Genomic DNA, 6,000 nt, shown 5'->3' with positions numbered 1-6,000 from the left:
AAGTTATCAAAATTCCCCTTATGATTTGGGCTTTTAAAAATGGGTTCACTATATTTCTTCTATTCTCAACTACAGTGAAACAGATGCAATGTGGTCAAAAACACAAGCGTCTAGCTTAGTTTCAAATATTTTTTTCTGTTTTAAGAAGTGTTTATAAACAATAAGAAGTTGTTTCCTTTTTTTCTCCTCTCTCCTCTCCTTTTTCTATTCCTTCTCTTGGGGGTGGGTGGGGACTGAAGAGGTGAGAAAGACAATGAGGAACTGGCATTGCTGGGGGTGAGGAGATGGTGAGACTAGAGGCCAAGAAGTGTCCAGAGTCAGGAGGTTACTTACATAGGGGGATTGAGTAAATAAGCAAACAGAGCGAAGATGATGGGAACCAGGTTTCTCACAATTAGGGGTTTATAGAGATAGAAATAGAGAAGGTTTCCGTATGGGATTGCAATTGAGAGAGATAGATCCAGTAATAGATAAAGATGTGTACAGATATATAATTAGATTTTATATTATATATTTGTCTGCCAAGAGAGTCTAGAAGCAATGATACCCTAGCAGCAAAGAGCACATGAGCACCCATATCTTGATTTCTAAATCCCTCCACAAAAAAGAAGCCAGGTTTCATGAAGAAATACTTGATTCCAAGGCTGAGGTGGGAAAAGTACAAAATGAGTCAGAAAGTACAGAAATGTTCAAAGAATTATGGGGACATGCTAAGCAAACAAACAAACAAAAAAACAACCTCAAAGGAATTTACTTTAAGAGGCTTAAATGTCCAATTCTAGGATGACTGAAGCATCAGAAATGATGATAGTAACCAGATTATAACTCACTAGATGAAGCAGGAATCCATCAGGCATGAATAAATAAATGAATGAATACATGAATAAATGGATGAGTAAATACATAAATAAGTAAATAAGAAAGAAAAGCTTTTACTGGTAGTATAATGTCAACAACTTAATGTAGGAGGAATGATGACGTATGTCAGAGTGGGAGTTGAATTAGGTAGGAGCCATCAGTGGATGCTAAAGCTAGTGGGTAGGAGTTTGCTGAAGAATTACATGTTTGCGAAGTCTTGGAGTACCTCTTAACAAAATACCACCTACAAAGGGGGAAGGGGTGGCCTTATGGTTCAGGAATCTGGCAGGCACCAACTTGAACAGTTTATCAAGGTTAACATCTCTAGTGGTAAGGAGGAGTAACACTGAAGGACTCTTGCTGAATGCTATGAGTGCAATATCATTTCTGTGCTGTTTCTGATAAGAGTAAATGGCTTTAGTGTGGACATAGGGAAATATCACACGGCCCTATGTCGACTGACGTTCTTTATACTCTAAAACTGTAAGCTACATGAAAGTCAGGGAAAAACTTTGAAGCTGCTCCATATGAAAGGAAACTAAAGAAATACAAGAACTAAATGTGATGCATGATCCCGGATTAGGTCCTGGACCAGAAAGGAAAAAGAGATATTGGAACAGTTAGAGATATTTGAATGAGGTCTTTGGAATGAATTGAATGGTAGTGTTGTGTCAATATCGATTATTTGGTTTGGGGTGGTTGTATTGATATTATGTGGGAGTGTGTCTTCATATGGAATATACTGTGGAAAGGAATACTCTCATAGCTAACATTCAAGAAAGTATTCTGTCTTGATTGATGTAGTACTCAAGATGCTGTCATCTTCTGTCCCTTGAAAAGCTTTGGGACATGATAAACATCCTACTTTCCTTTATCAGCTGTGAAGTAATCAGCCAGCCATTTTGTTGAGTCTACTTTGTATATACTCAAGATTTCCGTGTACATAAATTCTTTAAGTAATGAGTTTCAGAGATTTGCTCTTTGGTATGTGAATTAGTGTGTATTTTTTGGTTCCATTATTTTTGTACTACAGGATTTTATAATAAATCTATGCTCTCTGTAAAATATATTTTGAAGAAATAATGTATAGACTTAGATAATTTTTCCGATCAAAATTTTTTTTTAAATTTGGATTTATGTTCATCAGTCTAAGAAAAATCCCTCTTTTTGGGTTTTTGTGGGGGGGTTGTTTTTGTTTTTTGTGGCGTTTTCTTCTTTATCTTCCATTCCTATGCTCATTGCCCTTCCCAGTTGTCCCCATTCTGTTTACTATATGTATTCTTCAAAAAAATAGAGTTGTTTTATGTAGATGTACTGAATTGCCAATATTGTAATGTGACATGGATTTCATTGTTTCTTACCTTACCCTATGAAGCTGACATTTTAGTGGAGGCAAACCCAATTTCACACTTAAAAAGAATACTTTCAGGTAAATGTAACAAAGGCGATAAACAGAGTGATGCAGTAGGGATTGAGTTACTTTGCAAAGTGTGGTCTCTTCTGAGAACGCTGAGGTGAGATCTGAAACATGTCTCAATTATGAAGAACATCCAGACAAAGAAAGCATAGGCTCTAAAGCAAGAAGAAGCTTCACATGAGACAAATAGAAAAGGCAACTGCTGCGTATGGAGCACTCTGAGCTAGAAAAAAAGTGGTCAGAGATGAGGCAGGAGAAAAAAGACCAAGACTGGGTCACCTAGGGTCTTCCACGCTGTAGCAAGGAGCATGGATTTTATTCTGAAAACAACTGGAAGCCTATGAAAGATGACAAAAGCAAGAGAGCAATGTGTTTTTTATTTATAAATCTACCTTTAGTTGTTGGGGGGGGGGGGAGTCAGCTAAATGACCCAAAATAGGGAAATTAGAGATCATCTTAGTCCATGTGAGATATGATGGTTTGTAGATTAGTGGAACTAGAGATAGAAACTTGTAATGTCATAGAAGCCCAGAGAGGAAAAAGCTTCAAAAAAGTTTTAAATGAGGTTGCAGTTAATTATTTCATATGCTGCAGAGCTTAGATATGAGAGGGCAGAAAAAGGGATGTTGGATTTGGCAAAGTGGAAGCTGTTAGGGATAGAAGATAGATTGGAGGTCATTGAAGAATGAATGGAGGTTTTCTACTAAGAATACCAGATTTTACTCTCATTTTCTTCTGGTATCTTCCAAAATCCCATATAAATGACAGTAAAAGTATAGAGGAAAAGTCATAAATACACAGGGAGAAAAAGTAGGAGAGACTCAATGACAAAATTTTGGAATTTGGAAAGTAAATCAGTTAGTAATGAGTGTCAGCAGAATGGAAAAAAGTTAATCCAAAACTCACAGTGAAGAGAGCAGAGTAGTTATCCACCTGGCACTGGAAGGATCAAGAGATGGTGGTACCAGGCACCTCTGGATTGAGGGGGAAAGTGGAGTGGGGAGAGGACTGGCTGAAAGTCTGTTTACCCAACTGACCCCTAGATCCTCTACCGCACCCAAGATGCCTAGAGACTCACTCTCTGGAAAGGATGAAACAGAACAAGGAACACCAAGAATAGTTGAAGACAAGAGTCTTATTCTGAAAATATATCCTTAGCCCCTTTCTCCCAATGGCAATCAGGCTCATACCCTCAAGGAAGGTGGCAGGAAGGTTCTTCTCTGGGGATCTAAGCAGTGATTTTGTTTCCCAGTACAAGGGCCCCAATCAGGTCACCCTACAGGAAAGACCACAGTCAACAAGCCTTCCCCACACTACAGAGCTTTCCAATAAGCATTCAGTGCTCCTCTGTTGAAGACAAGCATTAAGAATCACCAGGCATTAGAGGAAAGAATCTATTATGAAATGCAGACTAAAACAAATAGGAGTCTATACAAGTAGATAAAAACCTCATTTAAAAACTACCATTAATATCCTTAGAAAGATTAAAAAAAAAAATCACATTCATAAATTAACAGAAGTGCATACAAGAAGCGTTCAGAGAATGTGCTCTTGGAAATTATAGACAGAAATAAATAAATAAAAACTCAATAGAAGGCTTAGAATAATACATCCTTGAATTCCTCTTAGAAGACTAGCTGCTATAAAATAGAATAGGCAAAGATGTAGAATGTAGGTAAGAAAAGTGCCCTTCCAAATATATTAGAGTATCAATATATTGGAGGTCTGATATAATACCAATTCTAGGAAGAAAGTGAGAATATGAAATAAAATTAAGAAATATTTAGAAAATATCAGAACACTAGGGCAAACAGGATATTTATGTTTTCAGAGAAAAAAAAAAATGATTACTAACAAAGAACAAAGAATTAAAAAATGGCCCTGCAGGGCGTGGCTCAGCAGTTGAGCATTGACCTAGGATCTAGAAGATCACAGTTCAGTTCCCAGTCAGGGCACATGCCCAGGTTGCCGACTTGATCCCCAGTCAGGGGCGTGCAGAAGGCAGCCGATCAATGACTCTCTCTCATCACTGATGTTTCTATCTCTCTCTCTCCCTCTCCCTTCCTCTCTCTGAAATCAATAAAAATTATATTTAAAGAAAAAAGATTTGCCTTTAAAAAAAAATTTAAAAATGCATTGGACTTTTCAACACTGGAATTTAGAAGAAAATGGATAATCACTTCCAAAATACTGATAAAAATTATTTCCAACCAAGACATCTATACTCAGCTAACCTATTGCGAGGGTAAAAGAAAGATAGTTTTAGATATAAAGGTCTCAAAAGATGTATGAATCCTGGACCCTTCCCCCAAAAAGTTACTGGATAGTGTACTCCAAAAGAGAAAGTACACCAAGCAGAGCAAAAGAGCAAGACAAAAAATCCACAGGACTGGAGATCTGGGGGGAGCGGGTGGGTGGAATAAAAGGACAAAACCAATAACCCTCAATGGAATAGAAAGGGGTGTCCTTAGATGTCCAGTTTCAACTAACACACTGTGATGAATAGGACTTTCAGAGACCAGGTTGCTGATAGAAGGAAATTTTCTGATCAAAGTACAGTAGAAGCTGGCAGAGTAAAAGGTGATTGGGGGTTGGGTAGAGGAATTGATCAAGTTAGGGATATACAAAGGATGTAGGAGTTTCCAGGGAACCATAATGGCAATAATGGGCAAGAGAGAACATTGACTCATGGCCATTCCTGAAGTAATCAGAGATGTGAAGCATTATGGGAATTGTCATGGTCGTCTCAAAGAACCCCAGGCATTGGTTCAATGGGCAGTCTCTCTACTCAAAGTGTTGTTCCAGGACCAGCAGCCTTGGCATCATCTAAGAACTTATTAGAAATACAGAATCATAGATTCTACTCCAGACTTAATGAATCAGAATCTGCATTTCAATAAGATTCCCCAGGTGTGCACAATAAAGTTTGAGAAGCATTACTCTAGTTATGGGACTCCTTGGCTTTCTCCTCTAGCTCCTGGCTATGGACTCACCAGAGGCTGAAGGTGTTGACTCCACCATGGACTGTTTCTCTCCAAAACAGCATCATTGTGATACTTCACTGATGTATCACATTACTAGACTCTAAAATTCTTGAAGATAGGGACTGTTTTGTGTATCATTAGTTCCTGATGCCTACTACAATCACAGAAACAAAAAATATATTTCCTAAATATTGTTGAAAACTATAGTTGTTGAAGATTAGAGAGCAATGGTGACTGTATATGTGTGGAGGAGAAAGCTTTTCTTCAACACAATTGGGCTGATAGTTGCATGATGATTTAAAAAGATTATTTAAAATAGCCATAAAAAATGAAGATACATATCAAATATTTTAACTTAAAATACACGCACACATTGAATATTAATTCCTCATGAATGCTTCATTGTAAGGCCAAGGCCTTTTATTCGACTATGATTTAGTTTATGAGAATTGTGCAACATCTTTCCTGCACAAACAACACTAAAACGCATCATCTGAAGATACTTTGTTTTGCTTTCTTTAAAGCCTATTGTGAAGAATTTGAGAACAGAATTTTCCTAGATTTTTGTTTTTCCTATATTTTACAATTCTCATCCACATATAACTTAGCCAAATTTAAAAAAATAAGTTGATATTTTTCTCGTTCTCCCAAAGCATTCAACTTTGTTTTCTCAGAAATAGCAGCTCCCTACCTTTTGCTCTGATATACTTATGGTTTACATAGTATTTAACTAATTGTCAA

The sequence above is a fragment of the Miniopterus schreibersii genome, assembly GCF_964146895.1.
Source record: "Miniopterus schreibersii genome assembly, chromosome: 7".
Lineage (NCBI taxonomy): Eukaryota > Metazoa > Chordata > Mammalia > Chiroptera > Miniopteridae > Miniopterus > Miniopterus schreibersii.
The sequence above is the reverse complement of the archived record's forward strand: the minus strand, read 5'-3'. Positions refer to the sequence as shown.